The 24,136-nt window shown below is 44.0% G+C and overlaps 1 protein-coding gene across 1 annotated transcript in view; it reads right to left on the bottom strand.

Annotated features, from left to right (window-relative positions):
* SRSF5 (serine and arginine rich splicing factor 5) overlaps window positions 1-17,311 on the bottom strand; it is a 44,876-nt gene extending 27,565 nt beyond the window's left edge. Inside the window, exon 1 of the mRNA XM_019009757.4 lies at window positions 16,960-17,311. The gene's annotated coding sequence lies outside the window, so the exon portion shown is untranslated. The remainder of the gene's footprint in view (window positions 1-16,959) is intronic.
* Between the last annotated feature and the right edge of the window lie 6,825 nt (window positions 17,312-24,136).

Below are 24,136 nucleotides of genomic sequence, written 5' to 3'. Positions count from 1 at the left end.
TAATCCCAGCACTTTGGGAGGCTGAGGCAGGCAGATCATGAGGTCAGGAGATCGAGACCATCCTGGCCAACACAGTGAAACCCCATCTCTACTAAAAATACAAAAAATTAGCCAGCCTGGTGGCAGGCACCTGTAGTCCCAGCTACTCAGGGGCTGAGGCAGGAGAATGGCATGAACCCGGGAGGCAGAGCTTGCAGTGAGCTGAGATTACGCCACTGCACTCCAGCCTGGGTGACAGAGCAAGACTCCTTCTCAAAAAATAAATAAATAAAAAATAATAAAAATAAAGAGGTATTTTTTGTGGTAAGAAAGCTTAAAGAGAAATAATTTTGCGATAAAGAGGTATTTTTTGTGGTAAGAAAGCTTAAAGTGAAATAATTTTATATGAGAAAGAATCTTGTATGGTAAATTTAATCCTAAAATAAAATGGTTGTTTAAGAAGGAGGGATGTTCAGGACAAACCAGAAAGTCCAAGCATGTCACAAATGGTCGGTGTAAGTCACAATAAGAGGATTTATATTAAAAAGCAAAAACTTTAATATGATCAAGTTGTCATCTTATTATTAAGTTTTGGTTCACTTAGGAAAAAAACTGAGATAAAAAAATTTTTCTTGGCTGGGTGCATGGTTCACACCTCAAATCCCAGCACTTTGGGAGGCCAAGGTGGATGGATCATTTGAGGTCAGGAGTTTGTGACCAGCCTGGCCAACCTGGGAAAACCCCATCTCTACTAAAAATACGAAAATTAGCAGGGCGTGGTGTTGTGCGCCTGTAATCACAGCTACTCGGGAGGCTGAGGCAGGAGAATTGCTTGAGCCCAGGAGGCAGAAGTTGCAGTGAGCCAAGATCATGCCACTGCACTCTGGCCTGAGCAATAGAGTGAGATTCCATCTCAAAAACAAACAAACAAATCTTCTCAATTAAGGTTATTACATCCATGTATCTTCCTGTATGTGCTTTTAAAGTCCTTGTGACATTGAGTTACAGGGCTTTGATTCCTGGGTCTAAAAAAGACACCAAGTCCTGCTAAATCTTAAACACTGACAGCAATTAAAGCCTCATCTTTAGGCCCCATAGAAGATGCCAGTCAAAGTAAACTGCATTCCTGAGACATAGGGCAAGAAATTGAAGTTATTCAACTCCTCAAGGCCCAGGGACTATTGTGGAAGAGGTAGGCACCTAAGATTATAAGCGCCAATTTTGAATGATAAAATAAGTTCAGTTTCTCTATAAATTAATCATTAATGTTAAAGGCACACTGATGCAAGACCAGCATATGGGCCTATGTCAGATTAACAAGGTTTTCTTGAAGCATTATCCAACTCCTTAATAAAGGTTATAAAAGGTTTATGGAAGTTATATCTTATGGTCAAGATTAAAATTTTATAGATTGTTTATAAAAGTTTGGTTTCATGCTGGTTTTTTTTTTTTTTTTTTTTTTGACAGAGTCTCGATCTGTCGCCAGGCTGGAGTGCAGTGGTGTGATCTCGGCTCACTGCAACCTCCACCTCCTGGGTTCAAGTGATTCTCCTGCTTCAGCCTCCCGAGTAGCTGGGACTACAGACGTGCACCACCACACCCAGCTAATTTTTGTATTTGTTTTAGTAGTAGAGACTGGGTTTCACCATGTTGGCCAGGATGGTCTCTATCTCTTGACCTTGTGATCCTCCCGCCTCGGCCTCCCAAAGTGCTGGGATTACAGGTGTGAGCCACCGCGCCTGGCCCATGCTGTTTTTATTAGGGCTTATTGTTTGGAAAATTTAGTTGTCTGTCTCAAAGAATAAAGGTTTTCTCCTTTTTTGTTTTTTTTAATCCTTGAGTTATCACTTTGGTTAAATGAATGACTTATTTTACAATGACCTGTGATCCTATTTTGTGATATCAAGTGTTTAAAACCTTTGATATTTGACAAACTTTCCAAAATTGGATTATAAATTATGTCTTTTTTCTGACCTAATTAGTCCTTTAAGATATTTAGGTTCCCTAAAGTCCAAAAAAACCATAATTTGGCTTATTTGATACAAAAATTATACAGGAAGCATTGTCAAATATGAAATGGTGTTGGGTTTTCTTTGAGCTATTTTTGTATAAATATGTTATTGGTATGTGTTCCAAAATTAGGGAAAACTATAATTATGATATAATTTAGTGTACATTATCAGTAATAATCATAATTGTTATGTTAAAATTACAGTGTGCCACAGAAGTAACAAATTTCTTCATCAATTATGTCTTTGACTATGGTTGCCCTAAGACTTTGTCCATCCATGGACAATTGTCTTGTTTTGTTCTCTTTAGAAGGTGGTCTTATAATCAGCTATAAAACTATAATAGGTGCTCTTGAATGGAGGTTTCTGATAACTTTGGAGATTGTGACATTAGAATAGAGGAAAAACTTTCAGGACTCATGGAGAGCTAAAACGTTCATGAGTATCAAGCAGAACAGGAATTAACTGCCTGGACTGAACTAATCTTATTGACTTTTTGCTTAAAATGTTTGCTGATCCTTTGTTTTGTTTTTCAGAGCCTTAAAACTTTTCTTTTGAGCTATTGACCAGCTTTTAACAGTTCAGTATAATTCTATGAACAAAATTTGGAGCATATTTGTTTCTCTCTACATAATTTCTCCAGAATTTGGAAACTATTTGTGAGTATTTTTAACTTATGGTAATATGGTTATTTGCATAAGTGTAATAAGAATCTGTTCTCATTTGTAACAGAACACAATTGGAGAAACTAGTTATTATACCAAGGCTTTGACTGGAATGGTGTGCTTTCCTTTAAGGAATCAAACTTGACTTATACAGTCAATAAAGCCTTTGGGAAACTGCCCTCATATTTTGTGTACACAGTCCACGTACAGGGTTTCTGACCTGTGGCAAATAAAGTATGTCACTTTCTGACAGGCACAGAAGCCCCAGGTTTATCTTGGAATGTCAACAGGAGAGGAAATTCACTCAACTCACAGGTATTTGGTGACACATATCTATGGCTGGGCTTGGCTTTAAAAAGTCTTACCTGAGATTCCTCTTATGGAACAAGTTCCACCAAAGCCAATTTAAAAGACTGTGTAAAAAATAATTATTCTCGCTGCACTGTAGGCAAATAATTAGGCCAAGTGTAATAAAGCAAACCAGTTCTAGCATGATTTATCTTTAGTAAAAATGGGAAACTGGAGAGAGAAAAATTGTGTTTCAAAACTATAGTACACCTGTTGTTAGATTCTAGTCTTGCCTAATGTTTTTTCAATTTTTATTATTTTCTACAGTTTGAACCAAATTCTAATTTTTCTTGGCTACAAGTCTTCAAAATAATATTTTCAGGTTTTTTCTTTCTTTTTTTTTCCATTTTGCCTAATTTGGAGTCACTGAAAACTCAGCTGTGCTTTCTTAAAGCCCTGTGAACTGAAGCTAAACAACTCAAACCTCAGAAGAAAATAACAGTAACGTATTTACATACATAAGCCACTTTCATACCTGCCTACTAATGTATGAACTTCAGAGTAATGTGGCCTATCTCAATTTTTCCAGGATTGTTCTTTTGTTTGTTGTTGTTTTTCTCCCTTCCTCCCCGCATTTTCTCTTTATAGGACATGAGACTTCACAACCTGCTAAAAATGAGCTTTTGAGGCCTACCCGTCTAGGAATAAGCTGTCCTTGCCATGAGAGATCAGATGAAACCTGAGACCAGAGACTCACTTTCTTCTAAAATGCTTTCTCCAAAAGATTTTTAAAAAGAAAAGGGGGGAAATGTGAAAGGAAAATATCTTGGCCCCCTCAAGCTGGGAACCACTCAGGGCAAACCTGTCGCCCATTCTATTCAAAGTCATCCCTCTGCTCACAGAGATAGACGCATATTCTGATTGCCTCCTTTGGAAAGACTGATCAGAAACTCAAAAGAATCTCCCATAGATCTGTGACCTGGAAACCTGCGGGTGTGAGGGACGGGGTGGGGCGAGGATTGCTTTGAGTTGTCCCCGCCTTTCTGGACGGAACTAGTGTACTACTTACATATATTGATTGATGTCTCATGTCTCCGTAAAATGTATAAAAACATGCCTGTGCCCCAACCACCTTGGACACATGTCATCAGGACTTCCTGAGGCTGTGTCACGGGCCCGTCCTCAACCTTGGCAAAATAAATTTTCTAAATTAACTGAGACTCGTGCAGATTTTCTGGGTTCACTCCATGTACAAGCTGCTTAAAGTCTCCTTGGGGAATGGAACCTTATTTTACGAGGAGCCAAGCACTCATTTCAACCCTGCTGCACTAGATTAGGTCCATTTGCCTGAAGTGCCACTCTCTTGTGTGTGCCCATGCACAAAGGACTCCCTAGGTTCTGTTGGGTGTTTTGTTTTGCCTGTGCAATGCCCACACCTGTAACCCCATCTCCACCCTCTTTGATACCTGAGGAAACAAAGCCATTTCCAGTGTCCTCTCTCAAACCTGTCTGACAAAGACGGGTTTTTCATCAGACAGGTTCTTCCTCAGACAGGTTCTTCCAGCTCAGGACCTTAGGTAGAGCACCCAGTTGCACTTCTTGCTTTCATATGCAATGGCACTGAGATTCATAAAATAAACCTTTATTCATTTTGAATGTTTAAGTTGCTTTCATTTTTCTATATGCACCACATAGGAAAAAAATGTAGACTATAAAAATAAGCAAGAAGAATCCAAGCTATCACAGAAGCCCAGCCCACATAACATTACTGCTAACTTTTTGGCATCCATCCAAGCCTTCTTCCTATGCTAATATTTTATCAGAATCAAAATTAGGATCATCCAGTTGACGGCATTATAACTTTTTTTTTAATTTAGCAAGAATAGCCAGGTGCAGTGGCTCACACCTGTAATCCCAGCACTTTGGGAGGCCAAGGTGGGCGTATCACGAGGTCAGGAGATCAAGACCATCCTGGCTAACTTGGCGAAACCCCTTCTCTCCTAAAAGTCCAAAAAAAAATCAGCTGGGTGTGGTGGCACTCACCTGTAGTCCCAGCTACTCAGGAGGGCGAGACAGGAGAATCGCTTGAACCTGGGAGGCGGAGGTTGCAGTGAGCCAAGATCGCACCACTGCACTCCAGCTTGGGTGACAGAGCGAGACTCGGTCTCAAAAAAAAAATTTAGTAAGAATATCCAGCAGACACCTTAGTCAAATATATTTTGACACCATGACTTTCAGTGGCACCTAGCATTTATGAATTCAGTTTGCAGTGTTACTGAAGCCCCAGTCGCTTTCTGTCACAGTGCTGTTTTCTTCAACATCAGAAACATAATGCTGAGTGGGTGAATGGTGCATGGCAGAGTGTTTTGAAGCAGGTGACAAACAGCTGTGCATCTCTCTGCCAGGACAAGAGACTGCCTCACCCTGTCCCTCTAAACAGGACACATTCTTTTTTAAAAAATAAGCCGCCAGAGGCTCACACCTGTAATCCCAGCACTTTGGGAGGCCAAGGCGGGCAGATCATGAAGTCAGGAGATCGAGACCATCCTGGCTAACACGGTGAAACCCTATCTCTACTAAAAACACAACAAATTAGCTGGGCATTGTGGCAGGCTTCTGTAGTCCCAGCTACTCAGGAGGCTGAGGCAGGAGAATGGTGTGAACCCAGGAGGTGGAGCTTGCAGTGAGCCAAGATAGCACCACTGCACTCCAGCCTGGGTGACAGAGCGAGACTCCATTTCAAAAAAAAATCAATCAATCAAAAATAAATAAAATTTAAAAAATTAAAAAAATAAGCCACCAGAACAAGCCACAGATACTAAGTGCTCAGCAGTAGTCCATCAGACACATCTACCTTGTGGTAATCTGCTGTTCCAAATGTCTAAAAGTGCATTTTAACATGACTGAAATCACACTGCAATAACTATTAATATTTTATAAACTGTCTTTTTCCATAAACCAAGAAGATCTTTCCCTGGCAGTAAACATGACTTCAAAGGCTCATTTTTTAAAAATGGCACAAAATTAATAGAATATTGATAACTGTTGAAATGGGTACATGAAGGCTCATTGAACTATTCTCTGTTGTGCCTGTTTGAAATTTCCCATAATAATTTCTTTTTTTTTTTGAGACGGAGTCTCGCTCTGTCGCCCAGGCTGGAGTGCAGTGGCGTGATCTCAGCTCACTGCAAGCTCTGCCTCCTGGGTTCACACCATTCTCCTGCCTCAGCCTCCCGAGTAGCTGGGACTACAGGTGCCGACCACCACAGCTGGCTAAGTTTTTGTATTTTTTAGTAGAGATAGGGTTTCACCTTGTTAGCCAGGATGGTCTCGATCTCCTGACCTTGTGATCCGCCCGATTTGGCTTCCCAAAGTGCTGGGATTACAGGTGTGAGCCACCGCGCCCACCGTAATTTTTTAATAGGATATAGTTTGCTTTTACATTGCATCTTTTGTTTTCTGAGACCACACCCCAGGGTCAGGGAGATTAAGGAATCCTCAAATTCAGTAGTTGAGTGGCAGTATTCTTCCCCAAGCTGTCACTTGGAGGAGAAAACCAATCACAAGGTATGGAGCTGGCGTTTCTCACTCTAGAAAAATGATTGTACAATGAGCAGGGCAGGACGAAGAGAGGATGCAGAGGTGGAGCTAGTTATTCTGTGTAGCTGCCCAGGTCTCTTCCTGGCAGGAGCCACAGTTGCTCACTTTCTTCTGCCTCCTGAGCCAGCCCAGGCTTCAGATGCCATGACCTGTCATTAGCACCTGGGCCCTCTGGAAGAAGCTACCCTCTGCACCCACTGGAGGCAGGCCATGGGTGACCCAAGGATGCTCGGGAATGGGGATCAGGTGGAAAAGACGTTCCCAGGGAACACTTTTCACCTCCTGCTACCTAAGGCACTCTTTGCCTCCAGTGACTCTGTGGTTGCAAAGCTAACCCAGACATGCTGAGTGAGGGAGGGGTGCTTGCAAACAAGACTGGGCTGAGGAGTGGGTCTGGAGGTGAATTAAGCAAACATGCGCCCTGTTCTAGGCACAGGGGTCTTTCTGGCTGTGATTCTGCTGGACTGATTTGATACAGGACAGGCTGGCAAAGGTGGAGAAAAAGAGGACTGATAATTTACATAGAGAACTAAACCTCTGGCCATATAGGTTTCTCTCTCTCTCTCTTTTCCCCACCACCCCCCTCCCCTGCCCATCACTTGCTTACTTGCACAGTATTCAAAAATCAAAATGACGAACTTATTATATTGGATTTGAAACCAGAGTTAATACCTGCTAACTGTTAAAAATTGGGAGCTATTTCACCTAAGACACTGTATTTTGGGCTTGTTTAAAAGCATCTGGAGATCTGCCTTCCAACCTGCTCGCTGTAGGGGCCGAGCAGGACATCACCCCTGCTTCCTCCCTGTCCACCCCTTCATCCCTCAGGCCTGGCCCTGGGAATCTGAGCTCAGGACCATTGGTTATACACCCGCAGAATGTCAGTGGATCATTTAGCCCAAAGATTTCCAAACTGGGGGTTTCAACCCATTGGTGGCTCTTGAAATCACTTTAGTGGGTTTCAACCCGTACTTTATTTTTAATGACTTGCCTTGTCTCAGATGAGACTTTGGACTGTGGACTTTTGAGTTAATGCTGAAATGAGTTAGGACTTTGGGGGACTATTGGGAAGGCATGATTTGTTTTGAAATGTGAGGACATGAGATTTGGCAGGGGCCAGGGGTGGAATGATATGGTTTGGCTCTGTGTCCCCACCCAAATCTCATGTTGAATTGTACTCCCATAATTCCCAAGTGTTATGGGAGGAATGTGGTAGGAGATAATTGAATCATGGGGGCAGTTCCCCCATACTGTTCTCATGTTAATGAATAAGTCTCACGAGATCTGACGGTTGTATAAGGGGTTTCCGCTTTTACATCTTCCTCATTCTCTCTTTGTCTGCTGCCATCCGTGTAAGATGAGACATGCTCCTCCTTGCCTTCCACCATGATTGTGAGGCTTCCCCAACCATGTGGAACTGTAAGTCCTATTAAACCTCTTTCTTTTGTAAATTGCCTAGTCTCAGGTATGTCTTTATCAGCAGTGTGGAAACAGACTAACATAGAATGAAACAAATAATAAAATGGCCAGAAAAGGCCGGGCACAATGGCTCATACCCGTAATTCCAGCACTTTGGGAGGCCAAGGTGGGCAGATCACTTGAGGCCAGTAGTTTGAGACCAGTCTGGGCAACATGAGATCCCTTGTCTCTATAAAAAATAGAAAAAAATTAGCCAGGCGTGGTGGTGGCACCTGTAGTCCCACCTACTCAGGAGGCTGAGGTGGAAGGATCACTTGAGACCAGGAGGTTGAAACTGCAGTGAGGTATAATTGTTCAACTGCATTCCAGCCTGGGCAACAGAGCAAGACTCTGTCTCAAAAGAAAAAAAAAAAAAGACCAGAAAATAAATAGGCAGTGAAGTTTTTCTTGTATTAAACTTTGTATAAACAACCATCGAAGGCTGGATGCAGTAATCCTAGCACTATGGGAGGCCAAGGCTGGCAGATCACCTGAGGTCAGGAGTTTGAGACCAGCCTGGCCAACATGGTGAAACTCCGTCTCTACTAAAAATATAAAATTAGTCGGGCATGGTGGTTCATGCCTGTAATCCCAGCCACTTGGGAGGCTGAGGCAGAAGAATTGCTTGAACCTAGGAAGTGGAGGTTGCAGTGAGCCAAGATCATGCCATTGCACTCCAGCCTGGGTGACAAGAGCAAAACTCCATCTAAAAAGAAAAAACAATCTTCCAAGCAAAATTCAAAATAAAACATAAAATAAATATTACAATACAGAAATAATGAGTTAAATATTTGTTAATTACATTAATTTTTTTGCTTTTTTGTTTTTTTTTTTGTTTTTTTCCAAAAGAGGGGAAAACAGCCAGGCCTGGTGGTTCACGCCTGTAATCCCAGCACTTTGGGAGGCTGAGGCAGGAGGACTGCTTGAGCCCAGGAGTTTGAGACCAGCCTTGGCAACATGGTGAGACCCCCCATTTCTACAAAAAATACAAAAATTAGCCAGGCATGATGGCATGCGCCTGTAGTCTCAGCTACTCAGGTGGCTGAGACACGAGAATTGCTTGAACCCAGAGGGTGGAGATTGCAGTGAGCCAAGAGCATGCCACTACACTCCAGCCTGGGAGACAGAGCAAGACTCCGTCTCAAATAAATAAATAAATAAGAGATAACTAATAAAAATGAGCTAGTCTGAAGCTTACCTATATTTTATTAAAATTCAACGGTAATGGCAGCAATTGCTTAGAACTTAGCCTGACAATGGAGTTCTTCCAGGGAGAAGTCCTTTATCACTGCCATTGTTCAGAATTGCCAGCACATGGTGTTGCTAAAAGGCAGGGTGACTTTTAGTCAGTTTTGTTACTGTTTGTGAATTCCCTGCAGACAGTGCACTCTCTGATTGTCTACTGACCCACAAGTCATGCAGCTATCAAGGCCTATGGGGATCAGCCCAGGTCTTGCAACTTCAAGGCTAGTGCCTGCTTTGTCCTAGGTCAGCCATGGGGATTGACCTAAGTAGACCCCTCTCAGGTCAAAACCTCATGACTAGAAAGAGGCTGGAGTTGACTTTACCCAGGCATCTGCATCTTCTGCTTGTCCACCTTCACACAGAGGTCATTGCTTCCCCTCCTCTTTGGCAGACTCAACACCTTTTCCTTCTTGTATGTTTCTGGTGCGAGGAAGGCTGGTCTGACTTGCTCCCCAAACCGCTGCCCCTTCCCCTGTGCCCTTGCCCTCTCTCTGCCTCTTTCTCTTTCTGCTGCTCCAGGAGGAACTTCCTACCATCCTTGGTTCCCTTTCTTCTCACATGTTCGTAAAACCAGAATAATGAGGTTCATGAGGAGGATGCAAAGGACTACCATGCCCGGCACATAATAGGGACTCAGCAAATGATTGGTTACCACCCAGGGGATAGCCACTGAGTGCCTACTGTATACCAAGCACTTCTTGGTCCTTCATGCTCCCCTGGCCACCTGCTTTGGCCATCCTCATCCCAGGGCAGAGTGAGGTCAGTTGAGATGCACTGCCCCTTATGGAGGTTTTTCTAGGCAACTAAGGGAGAAAGGGGTTTCCAGGACAGCACTGACAGCCAGCCACTGCCTCTTCTCAGGGGACTATCAGACCAACTCCTCAAAGGAATCCACCGGTGTAGTAGAAGAGACTAATAAACAGGCACTCATGTTTCCAGTTATACGATCTAATGTCAATAAAATCCATAAGCATCTGTTGAGACAATTAATACTGGCAGATTTATTAAGCATCTACTATGTGCAAGTCACACTCTAGAGATCACTTTTTCAGACTGGCCCCTTCAGTTCCTTTCCTAAGAGAAACCTGTTGCCCTCCCCTCTTATCTACCCAGTGCCCACAGGGCATTGTGGGCAGATCCAGACTACAGTGAGGTGCTCTGCCTCTCACACCTGTACGCAGGAAGGGGTCAGAGGCCACCTCTCTCTAACCTTCAGGGAGTGTCACCCCCTGTAAATACCCAGCACACGGTTCTCAACTGGACCTGTATGTATGCATCTCCTGAGCTGCATGCCTCCATTCAGCTTTAAACTATGAACATTTCCCAACACCCTGAAGAGCTGAAAGAACAGTACAATAAACACGCTCCACTTAGATTCAGCAATTGTTACCCGTTTGGCACGTTAGCTTTAATGACTGTGTAGGTATGTGTGTGTGCACGTGCGTGTTTGGCTAAACAGTTTAACAGTCAGTCGCATTATCATGACACTTCACCCCTCAACACTTTAGCATGTGTCTCCCAAATATAAAGACACTCTCCTACATAACCACAACACCATTATCACACGCAAGAAAATTAACAATGATTCTTTAACATCCCATCATATCATATGCATATTCAAATTTCCCCTATTGTCATATTCAAATTTCCCAAAAAATGCCTTCAAGAATTGCTTTTCCCCCTAATGCAGGAGCCAATTGAGTTGCACATACTACATTTGTTTGTTTGTGCCTCTTTAGGTGCTACCTGTTAGGTGCTACCTGTTAGCTGCTTCCTTGGAGAACGAGTAGGATCCAAGGGCTTCCTGTCCCGCCCCCATCACACCCCTTCCCTCTCCACACATCCCAGTATGCTTTCTTATTTGTTTTGGCTGCCGTTAATTTCTAAAATATTAAACAGGGCTGGGCACTGTGGCTTATGCCTGTAATCCCAGCACTTTGGGAGCCTGAGGCAGCTGGATCATTTAAGGTCAGGAGTTCAGGACCAGCCTGGCCAACATGGTGAAACGCTGTCTCTACTAAAAATACGAAAATTAGTGGGGCATGGTGGTGCATGCCTGTAATCCCAGCTACTCAGAAGGCTGAGGCAGGAGAATCACTTGAGGTGGAGGTTGCAGTGAGCCAAGATCACACCACTGCACTCCAGCCTGGGCAACAAAGTGAGACTCCATCTCAAAAAATGAAATAAAATAAGCCAGGCATGGTGGTTCATGCCTGTAATCTGAGCACTTTAGGAGGTTGAGGTGTGCGATCACCTAAAGTCAGGAGTTCAAGACCAGCCTGGCCAACATGGTGAAACCCCTTCTCTACTAAAAATACAAAAATTAGCCAGGCATGGTGGCAGATGCCTGTAATCTCAGCTACTCAGGAGGCTGAGGTAGGAGAATCACTTGAACCCAGGAGACGGAGGATGCAGTGAGCCAAGATCGCACCATTGCACTCCAGCCTGGGAGACAGAGCGAGACTCTGTCTCACAAAATAAATAAAAATTAAAATAAATAAATAAATAAATATAAATAAAATAAAATATTAAATGTATTGATATTTAAATGAATGCCAAAATCTCTTTCCAAAAGTAAATAATAAAATCTGGAGATATTCTAAGATTTTGCATTTTCTCTCTAGGTGATCTAGTTCTCAACTAACTTCTGCTACTAAACAGCAATGTGACCTTGGCAAGTCCTTGGTGACATTCGGTAAATACTGGATGGATGGATGGATGGATGGATGGATGGATGGATGGATGGATGGATGGGTGGATGGATGGGTGGATGGATGGATGGATGGGTGGATGGATGGGTGGATGGATGGGTGGATGGATGGATGGATGGGTGGATGGATGGATGGATGGGTGGACGGATGGATAGATGGATGGATGCATGGACCAAAGCATTTGTCTGTTTCATCACTCTGGATTGATTATCTCTGTAAAAACAAGCAAGTCAGACTGGACGCGGTGGCTCATGCCTGTAATCCCAGCACTTTGGGAGGCCAAGGCGGCCAGATCACGAGGTCAGGAGTTCAAGACCAACCTGGCCAATGTGGTGAAACTCTGTCTCTACTAAAAATACAAAAAATTAGCTGGGCGTGGTGGCAGGCACCTGTAATCCCAGATACTTGGGAGGCTGAGGCAGAAGAATCGCTTGAACCCAGGAGGCGGAGGTTACGGTGAGCCAAGATTGCACCATGGCACTCCAGCCTGGGCAACAGAGGGCGACTCTGTCTTAAAAAAAAAAAAAAAAAAAACAAGCAAGTCAGAGGATCCAGTTCAGATCTCACATTCTGCTGTTATAAGGTTCTGGTCCTGGTACACACACACACACACACACACACAGGGTATTGGCTATGGACCTCTCATCTTTCATTGAAAATCCCCCATTCCTTCTTTTTCTTACTGGAATCTTGTCCAAGTAGTTGGGTAGACTGAACTCCGAACTGTGTGCTTACTGCACCACCTGGTGAAAGAGTTGCAGTATCTGCAGTTTTTATCTCCTCCAGTGAGTGGACGAGGCCACAGATGTCAGAAAGCTCTCCCCGTATTCTGAAACAAGGGCCATCCTTCACTACCAGATCCCTTTTCAGTGCCTGACCATTTTATGAACCCAAATCTGTTTCTAACCTTCACCAGCATTTTGATTTTAATTTGAAAGAGGACCATGTGCCTCAGCATCAAACCATTCAAATGGAGCAAATAAGAACAGAGCTTGGCGTGAAAATGAAAGAAAGACATGAAAAATCCATTTGGCACATGTTTATGATAGGAGCATAGGGCAAGCAACAACTGACAAACTTCATGGAGAAATAGGTAAGTCAACAATTGTAGTTTGAAATATTACCAGACTCCTCTATGGTCAAGCAGAGGTGTTAAAAATAGGGGCAATATACTTAATAAGATTGAGCTATTAGCTCTATATAGCACTTTATACTTGGGGATAAAGAATATGCATTCTTTTTGAGATATTCAGCATTTAAAACAATTTGGTAAGCTATAATGGAAGCCTTTACAAATTCCAAAGGATCCTTATTATTCAGACTATATTATTTGATAATAATGCAATATAATTAGAAATTTAAAATAAAAGTCAAATTTTTTAAAATTTCAGGACAGACAGGCCAATGTCTATAAATTTTGGAGGAGGAGAGAAATAATGAATAACTTCAATTTTTTTAAGAAAAAGTTGGGTGATGTAGGGGCGGAAAGGGGATGATCTCTTTTCTCCTCATTATAAAGAATCACAGAAGGCCAGGCGCAGTGGCTCACGCCTGTAATCCCAGCACTTTGGGAGGCCAAGGCGGGTGGATCACCTGAAGATGGGAGTTGGAGACCAGCCTGACCAATATGGAGAAACCTCGTCTCTACTAAAAATACAAAATTAGACGGGCGTGGTGGCGCATGCCTGTAATCCCAGCTACTTGGGAGGCTGAGGCAGGAGAATCACTTGAACCAGGGAGGCGGAGGTTGCAGTGAGCCGAGATCGCACCATTGCACTCCAGCCTGGGCAACAAGAGTGAAACTCAGTCTCAAAAAAAAAAAAAAAAAAAAGAATCACAGGAGACAGTCCTATGATGAAAGACAGATTAACAACAGAAAACACATGCATGGGAGTCTACAAATATGAAAACTCAAGTATAGGGCCAAAGGACTGACACTTAAATACCCTCTTCATTAGGGAGAGGGAAGTGAGGAGTGTAAGAATAAATGATTTTCAGGGGAAATGAATGGACCTAGAAAACAGAAATTAACTTGTAAATAATTCTCTTTGGAATTTGGATGCGCACAAGAGGCAGACATCATCTTGTGAAAAAAGCTGGGCGTAGTGGCTCAAGCCTGTAATCCCAGCACTTTGGGAGGTTGAGGTGAGAGGATTGTGTGAGTCCAGGAGTTCAAGAATAGCCTGGGCAACATGGGGAGACGCCGTCTCCAAGAAATATCAAAAAATTAGGCATGGTGGCGCACTCTTATAGTCCCAGCTACTCAGGAAGCTGAGGCAGGAGGCTCACTTGAGCCTGGGAGGTTGAGGCTGCATGAGCCATGTTTGGCCACTTTACTCCAGCCTGGGTGACAGAGTGAGACCTTGTCTCAAAAAATAAATTAAATAAATAAATGTCTTGGGAAAAAGTTCATCCAGGTGTGGTTACATTCTTCAGTCTTGCTTTTCTGAGATAATGAGATTTCAGGGAGAGGACGGAAGGCAATTGTGGTCCTATTTCGGGGTCTCGTTTCTAGGTAGATAAGAGAACTTCATTAAAAAAAATTTTTTTAATTTTATCAACTCCCAAGCACCTGGAAACTTCAGAAAATAGCCTCATTCTGTGCTTTGAGAGAAACAAAGAATTCAGAAACAGGAGTTGGGGGAAGGTCAAAGAGATCATGAGCCTGCTTCTTTAGTCCAGCATGTCAAAGAACCATTGGGATATCAGTTTCTGAGTCCCAACATCGACTTCCAAAAGAATCGAAATACAATCTTACAGATTTCGTCCAATGGAAAAATAGAAATTTTAGAAAATTGATAACATTTTTAATCCAAAAGAAGATAGGAAAAAGTAAAAAGAAGAAAATAAAGAGCTCATGCAAAATAAGATGGTAGATCCAAATGTATTCATAACTATAAGAAAGATAAACATATTTGTCAGAGGCGTTCAAACCAGAATGACTCCATCTTGAATAGGGGCTGGGTAAAATAAGGCTGAGACCTACTGGACTGCATCCCCAGATGGTTAGGCCTTCTAAGTCACAGGATGAGACAGGAGGTCACAAGATATAGGTCACAAAAACCACACTGATAAGACAGGATGCAGTAAAGAAGCCAGCTAAACCAGCTACTTAGGAGGCTGAGGCAGAAGAATCGCTTGAACCTGGGAGGCAGAGGTTGCAGTGAGCCGAGATTGGGCCATTGCACTCCAGCCTGGGCAACAAGAGCGAAACTCCATCTCAAAAAAAAAAAAAAAGAAGAAGAAGAAGCCGGATAAAACCCACCAAAACCAAGATGATGATGAAGGTGACCTCTGGTCATCCTCATTGCTCATTATACATTAATTATAATGCATTGCCTTGTTAAAGGACACTCCCACTAACACCATGACCATTTACAAATGCGATGGCAATGTCCAGAAGTTACCCTATATGGTGTAAAAGGAAGAGGAACCCTCAGTTCCAGGAATTCCCACCCCTTTCCTGGAAATCTAATGAATAATCCACCCCTTGTTTGGCATATAATCAAGAAATAACTATAAATATACTCAGTCGAGCAGCCCATGCCACTGCTCTGTCTATACAGTAGTCGTTCTTTTATTCCTTTACGTTCTTCATAAACTTGCTTTCACTTTACTCTGTGGACAGGCCCTGAATTCTTTCTTGCGGGAGATCCGAGAATCCTCTCTTGGGGTCTGGATTGGGAGCCAATAACATATTTAACTCAGATATTAAAGGACAGAACGTATCAGATCAGATCACAGTTCTACACTGTCTCAAAAAATAATAATAATTTTTATTTATAAGGTAGGATATTCTATGGACCTCTGTTTCATGGGTCTCTCTGCCTGTTGCACCGTCTCCACCCCTGGTAATTATGACACCTAGCACATGCTTTAAAACCTTCTCGGTTGCCCACCTACAAGATACTTCAAACCAAGAGAATGGCTCTCAAAGCCCTTTACCATAGAGCCACAGTCTCCAGGCCTGGACCATTTGACAGCACCCTTCCCCCACACCCTCCCTTCCAACCACATCTGGCTCCCAAACTCCCCAGCCTCACGGCCCCACTCACAACTGGGCACTGCCCACCTGTTAGCTCTGCTTAGAAGGCCTCTCCCCCTGGCCCATCTCTTCTGCCTGGCAACCAAACTACTATTGGTTCAAGACCCAGGTCCAACAGCACTTGCTCTGTAAAGCACTAGCCAACTGCTCTGCACCCCCTTCCCCGCTGCGTGGTCTCCCTGCATCATTCCTGCAGCCCTTCTTTCCTCTCTCCTGCCCTTCCTCCATCCTTCCTTCCTAATTCAATGACATACAGGGCCTCTGGGCCGGCCCTGCTAGGCACCGAGGAGTCAAGGTTGAAGGGGGACAGAGATCGGTAATGACACTATTAGTGCCAGTCGTGAGAACCTCAAGGACAGAGCAGCTCCATGTGCCCAGCTCTCAGCACCAGCCTGGCGCCTTACAGGTGCTCGGGGGACATCCGTTGAGCGGAAAGATTCTTTGGAGGGTATCCTAACCTCTGGTTCCTGTGAAGGTGATCTTATGTGGAAATAGGATGTGATCAGGTTCAGATGAATCCTACTGGATTGGGTGGGCTCTAATCCTATAACCCGTGTTCTTATAGGAGGGAGATGTGGGCCTGGACACACAGGAAAACAGAGACTGGAGTGAGGCATCTGTAAGCAAACCCACAACAAGAATTGCAGGCAGCCGCCAAAAGCTAGAAAGAGGCCAGGAAAGATTCTCTCTAGAGCCTGCGGAGGGGGCACGGCCCTGCCCACGCCTTGATTTCAGACTTCTGGCCTCCAGAACTGTGAGAGAAGACACCTCTGCTGCCTTAAGCCACCCAGTTAGTGGTAATTTGTTACGGCAGCTCTAGGAAACAGAATACAGAGTCCAAGCAGGAGTCAGTTTCTCATAGACTCCTAGGTCGCATCCCCTACCCGCTGGAGGCCCTGGCTGTCACACCCCCGACTCTCCGCTGACCCCCGCTTTGCATAACCTGGAAGCTAACTCACCACACGCCCAAGCGTCCCCTCCAGCCGCAGAGGGCCGCCTCCTCATTCGACACTAGATGGCGCCAGCGGGCTGAGCATGCCCGGCTTCGTGGGATCCTGGTGGGTGGGGTGAGTCGCCCGCGGGCCGAGACCCCAAATCCAAGGTGAAGATCAGACATCCAACTTCTTCGAGTTCTTCCCAGGGAAAGTGGCTTCTTTTCCGGTCAGAGGGAGGAAATCGGACCCTCTGCCCTGCCCGCCCGGCGCGCCCTTGCGGCCTCAGGTCTGAGCCGCCCGTGGCGCTTCCTCCGGCCTCTGCTGCAGGCCCGGGCGCTGCTGAGCCTGCGTGGGGGCGCGCACGCGGACCGCGAGGGCGTCGAGCACCCTGGCCTGCGCAGGCAGAAGGATATGCCCTTGTGCTGTGGGCTGAGCCGAAGCTGGGGCTTTCCGGGCGTGGGGACGGCTGCCTGCCAAAGGGCATGGCAGCAGGGAAGGAAGACGGGGTGGATCCACTCCTCTTCGTGGACCCTGTATTTTCTTCTTTTTTTTTTTAATTTTAAAATTTTGCATCATTAGTTTTGTTTTGGTTTGTTTTTTGTTTGCTTGTTTTGAGACAGGGTGTCACTCTGGCGCCTAGGCTGGAGTGCAGTGGCGCAAACACTGCTCTCTGCAGCCTCGATCTCCTGGGCTCAGGTGATCCTCCCACCGCAGCCTCCATACTCCATCCCAGGAATGAAAAACTAGGCCTGCAACAGACCTGGCAGAGCCGTGGGCATGGTGCCTCCAAGATCTGGCCATGGAGAAAAATGAGAGGGTTTTAAATTACTGCCTCTCACAGGTGGGCTATACTCTGGTCCTTCAAGTTCCCTTACATCTTCCTGTGGGAGACACACCACTTCCATTTCACCCCAGAAGCAATTTCCTGAAACAGGCTTTGGTCCTCCCCTCTGAACAAGTGTGATGGACCCTGCTCCGCATCCTGGTCACAGTCCACAGACCCATGTGTCCCAGCCCTCTGCACAGGTTCCCTGCACACTCTTTTCCAAATCAAAGCAATTTGTTCATTCCTCTGTCCTTCCCGCCTTTCTTCTCCTTGCTATGCATAGACATAAGCAGACTTTTTGACTTCTTTGTCTGTTTCTCATTCCTTTCCATACAGTCCGCCACAAAGCTCAAGACCCCTTCCCCTGAATGATTTTCCCAAATACATGAGCAATTCTGTCAACTCTTCCTAACTAAGTCAAGCCCACCTTGTGCTCTCATCATCTGAGGGCTAATGAACATCTTTTACCAGATGCCTACAGTGGTCTTTCCAGTTGGTGTCCACTCCAATCCATTGTCCATCAAGTTCTTTCCCGATATGTTACACTGACAGCGCACCATTCTTCTCTTCAGTATCCTTCAATGGCTCCCATTTGCCTATGGAATCACATCCATATCCTTAGTATGGCATTCAAAGTCCTGCCCCACTGGGTGCTTTCTTCCCTTTCTCACTAGTTCCCTCACCAGCCCCTTCCATGCTGGCTGCCTGCCCATTCTCTGGATGTGTTCCTTTTTTTTTTTTTTTTTTTTTTTTGAGACAGAGTCTCACTCTGTCACCCAGGCTGGAATGCAGTGGCGCCATCTCAGCTCACTGTAACTTCTGCCTCCCAGATTCAAGTGATTCTTCTGCCTCACCCTCCCGAGTAGCTGAAACTACAGGCATGAGCCACCATGCTGGGCTAATTTTTGTATTTTTAGTAGAGATGGGGTTTCATCATGTTGGCTAGGCTGGTCTCAAACTTCTGACCTCAAGTGATCCACCCACCTCAGCCTCCCAAAGTGCTGGGATTACAGGCATGAGCCACCGCACCTGGCCTGGATGGGTTCTTGTTGTGGGAAGAAGCCCTAGTCCAGCTCCCACTTCTGAGACTGAATGTATGGGTTTGCTAGGGCTGCCTTTACAATCTTCCATAGACCGGGCAGCCTGAACAGTCCATAGACTATCTTTTAAACAACAAAAATTTATGTTCTTAGATTCTGGAGGCTGGAAGTCCAATATCAGGATGTCAGCAAGTTTGGTTCATCCCCAGGCCTGTGACGGCAAAATCTGTTCCAAAACTCTCCTTGGCTTATACAAGGCTGTCTTCTCCCTGTGTCTTCACATCTTCTTCCATTTCCTCTTCTTGTAGGGACACCAGTTATATTGCATTAGGGCCATCATAGTGACCTTATTTTAACTTCATTACCTCTTTAAAGACCCTATCTCCAAATATGATCACATTCTGAGGGACTGAGAGTTAGGATTTCAACACTCCAACATATGAACAGGGGGAAGGGGGCACAATTCCATCCATAATACTGAAAGTCCCAACAAATAATTTTATTTTTCCGGGTTAAGTAGATGAAAATAGCAGGCAATGAGAATTGTTTATTGTTCTTAAGCAAGGCCCTGCAGGGAGCTGTGCGACCTGTCCCAGAAGGCAGATTACTAATTTGTAACAAGAGATCAGATAAATTTTTAAAATTTCTTGTTAATTTATTCCTTCTATTCCTTCTGTGTCTAGGTAACATGCCATTTTGTTTTGTTTTGTTCTGAGACAGGATCTCTCTCACCCAGACTGAAGTGCAGTGGCGTAAACACAGATCACTGCAGCCTCAACCTCCTGGGCTCAAGCAATTCTTCCACCTCAGCCTCCCAAGTAGCTGGGACCACAGGTGTGCACCACCATGAACAGCTAATTTTTTAAATTTTTGGTAGAGATGAGGGTCTCACCATGTTGCCCAGGCTGGTCTTGAATTCCTGGGTTCAAGAGATCCTCCTGCCTCAGCCTCCCATGGTGTTGGGATCACAGGCATGAGCCACTGTGCCCAGCGCATTTCATTTTTTAATATATAATTTTAGTTTAATTAATTTATTAAACAGGTAATACATGCACTTGCTTCAAAATTCTGAAGTACAGAAGGGTGTAGAAGATTCTTCCTCCCATGTCACTCTCCCAAGCACCAGAACCTCCCTCCAGAGTCACCCAGTGGTCTCAATGTCTGGGGTGTATTTACAGAGATCCTCTGTGCATACAAAAGCAAGCACATTGACACTGTTTATCTCTTTTTGTACACAAATGATTGCATTTCTATACTTGGCCTATTCTATACTTGGCCTATTTCTTCTATTCCTCCATACTTGGCCTTTTTCGTACAATGTATTCTGCAGATTGGTGCCAGGCTGTATTATTCTTTTTTTTTTTTTTGTATGCATTTTATGTTTGGATATATCATATGTATTTAACCAGCCCATGTTGGTGATTATTTAGGTTATTTTCAAATCTTTGCTTTATTAAACCATTGCATTGAGTAACTTATACACATATGAGCAAAGATATCTCTAGAAAAAATTCCTGCAAGTAGAATGCTATGGTTTGAATGTGTGCCTCCCTCCAAAATTTATATGGTGGAACTTAAACCCCAAGGTGATGGTATTAAAAGGTGAGGCCTTTGGAAGGTGATTAGGTCATGAGGGTTCCACCCTGGAGAATAGGATTCATGCCCTTATGATAGTGCTGGAGGGCAGTAGCCAGGCCTCTTTAGGCCCTTCCATCTCTTCTCCCACGTGAGGATGTAGGAATCATCCCTTTTGCCCTTCCACCATGAGAGGATGCAGCCAGAAAGTGCCATCTTGGAAGCAGAGAGCAGCCCTCACCAGACACCAAATCTGCAGGTTCCCTGCCCTTTGACTTCCCAGCCTCCAGCCTTCCCAGCTCACTGCAACCTCTACCTCCCAGGTTCAAGTGATAACTTTCTATTGTTTATAAATTACTTAGTCTAAGGTATTGGGTTATAGCAACAGGAACAAACTAAGTCATACAATTTCCAGGGTGAAAGAATTTCGTATCATTTCAAAGAGTGCATTATCTACATAATGTTGTTTAGAAACAATCACAAATTTGCAGATCATTTCCTGAAGCATTTGAGAATACTTTTCCCAATCCCCTCCCAATACTTTAATGTGTGTTTCCCACTGGCAAGGATATTCTCCTGCATAACCACAACAGTCAAATCAAGAAGTTAACACTGAGACATTACTACCATTGAATCCTCAGACCCTGTTTGAGCTTTGCCCCACTAACATCTTTCATGGCAAAAGGACACCGTTCAGAATCATATGTTAATTTCTTTTTATTCATGTCTTTTAGTCTCCTTCCGTCTGCAACAGTTCCTCAGATTTTCCCTTGATTTTCATGACCTTGACATTTTCAAGATTACAGGCCAGTTATTTTGTGAAATATCACTCATTTTGGGTCTGTCTCATTTTCTTTTCCATTATTAGTGTAGGTTGCATTCTGTAGGAATATCATGGAAGTGATGCTGTGTTCACTTGGTGCCTCCTGTCAGGTGGTACACGATTTTGATTTGTCCCACTGATGAAAGCAATGTCTGCTGGGCGTCTCCACTGTAAAATTTATCTCTATAGATTCATGGTTTTCTGTTTTATTCAATGGATTATAATCCATTATAATCATTATTTATTCTGATGCTCAAAATGTCCCTGATGTGGCCAGTAGAAGCCCCTTCAGTGGGAGTCTTTCGGGCATGTCCCTATCATTCTTTGAGCACTTTCTTGCTTCCTGATACAATATGTTCCAGGCTCATCTCGCAGTCTTCCTGCCTCAGCTCTGGAATCAGCCATTTCTCCAAAGAGCCTGGGTCCTTTTCATGGACAATATTAATTAATTAATTAATTTACTTATTTATTTTTTGAGACGGAGCTTCTGTCGCCCAGGTTGGAGTGCAGTGGCACCATCTCGGCTCACTGCAACCTCCACCTCCCAGGTTCAAGTGACTATCTTGCCTCAGCCTCCCAGGTAGCTGGGATTACAGGCAAGAGCCACCACTCTCAAGTAATTTTTTTTTTTTTTTTTTGTATTTTTAGTAGAGATGAGGTTTCCCCATGTTGGCCAGGCTGGTCTCAAACTCCTGACCTCAAGTGATCCATCGGCCTCGGCCTCCCAAAGTGTTGGGATTGTAGGCGTGAGCCACCGCACCTGGCTGAAAATACTACTTTAAAGCAAAGATCTGAATGACAGGTATACTCACTGCTGTTGGGGTGTCACTGCTAACAAGTCCTCTGGGAAGAGCTGGGGAATTTCTCTGTGTGTGTGCATAAGTGTGACTGTGTGTATAACAGCAAACCCACAATACTTCTATATTTATTTCTATATCAATTATGTATATAGAAAACCATAAGTTCACATCAATATCTCCAATTCCAATCTGGCATTGTAGGGTTCATTCTGTTCGTTTCGGTTGGGGTCGTTCCCTCTTTCTAAATATGTAACTCTCTTGTGTGCCCTCACTTACTGTCTTTAGGACTGAATGAGTTCAGTAAGGGAGGAAGATAAGGAACTACATTGTAATTTCTTTTTTTTCGAGACTGAATCTCTCTCTGTCCCCCAGGCTGGAGTGCAGTAGCGCAATCTCAACTCACTACAACCTCCGCCTCCCAAGTTCAAGCGATTCTCCTGCCTCAGCCTCCCGAGTAGCTGGGATTACAGGCATGCGCCACTATACCTGGCTAATTTTTTTTATTTTTAGTAGAGATGGGGTTTCACCATGTTGGCCAGGCTGGTCTCAAACTCCTGACCTCAGGTGATCTGCCCTTCTTGGCCTCCCAAAGTGCTGGGATTACAGGCATGAGCTACTGCGCCTGGCCCTATGTTGTAATTTTGATGGTTGTTGCCGAATTGCCCTCCATAGACAATGTACCAATTTACACTCCTACTAGATACCTTTAAGCCTTTTCTTTTCCCAACCTGAGGTGAAAAAATATTATTTCTGATGTTTTAATATGTATTACTCTTATCATAAAATAGCATGTTTTTTGAATGTTTCTAATAAAAAATAGAAAAAGTTAACAAGGAGAGAATGTCGTAAATGGGTGTAACTTCTGTCTCTCATTTTCTGCCCTATGGAAAACAATAAAAAGGGTCAAAACACGTCTGCATTGGAATGGCTGCCTGGCTGTTGCTGGCAGGAACTTAGTTATGAGTTGTGGGTGTCCTTCTGTTGTCCACCTGGAAGAACAAGTGCATTGGTGCTGTCCTGGAGACTTGAACGGCTCATGTGATTTCTCAAAACGCCTCCTGCAGTCAGCCGGCAGGAGCTGGCTCATGGTAACCAAAGAGTCAGTGCTCTGTTATTGTGGGGCATAGACTCCAGGACAAGAAGACTTTGGACACTTTGTTTGGGTGTCCTGGAATTTCCTTCTTGTGATTAAAATAATTAAAATGTAGTAGTCTAACTCAGAAAAGAAAGGCATCCCTAATTTGAGCAGATCTTAAGACAATTATATGTTAGGTTAAAATTGCCTATATCTGAACTTTTTTTTTTCAACCTGCAAAAATGACAGTTTCATGTGGTTCATGTTTTAGATGTTGGTACACTTGGCCAGGCGCAGTGGCTCATACCTGTAATCCCAGCATTTTGGGAGGCCGAGGTGGGCAGATCGCTTAGGCTCAGGAGTTCAAGACCAGCCTGGGCAACATGGTGAAATCCCATCTCTACCAAAAAAAAACACAGAAAATTAGCTGGGCGTGGTGGTGGGTGCCTGTGGTCCCAGCTACTTGAGAGGCCGAAGCATGAGAATTCCTTGAACCTGGGAGGCAGAGGTTGCAGTGAGCCGAGATCGCACCACTGCACTCCAGCCTGGCAACACAGCAAGACTCTGTCTTAAAAAAAAAAAAAAAAGATGCTTGTACATTTGCTTCTATGGGTCTCTACAGCCTGAAAAGTCCTCTTCTTCCCATCCCACAGCCCCTCATTTACTTACTTCTCTACGAATAATATCGAAACACAACAATTTAGACCCAATGCGAGTGGCACCTTTCCGGGGAATCTTTGTTCATACCCTAAAGAAATTAGCTCCTTTCTCATCACTCCCAAGCACTTTTCGGGGTGTATCATTATAGGTTTGTTTTTTGCTTCTTTTGTTTGTTTCAATTTTAAGTTGTGCCTTAAGTTTTAGATAGCTGTTTAATCTCTTTCTCCCCTATTGGTCTACAAACTCTTTGAGGGCAAAGATTGACTCTTGTTCATCACTACGTTCCTAGAACCTAACACTAGGCTTTGTGTAAAGTCCTCAAAATGAATGAATAAATAAATAAAAGTTTGTTGAATGAATTAGCAAACGAGTCAATGAATGAGGATTGCAGCAGGAATGGGG

This window comes from Gorilla gorilla, chromosome 15 (genome assembly GCF_029281585.2).
Source record: "Gorilla gorilla gorilla isolate KB3781 chromosome 15, NHGRI_mGorGor1-v2.1_pri, whole genome shotgun sequence".
Classification (NCBI taxonomy): Eukaryota; Metazoa; Chordata; class Mammalia; order Primates; family Hominidae; genus Gorilla; species Gorilla gorilla.
The sequence above is the reverse complement of the archived record's forward strand: the minus strand, read 5'-3'. Positions and strand labels throughout refer to the sequence as shown.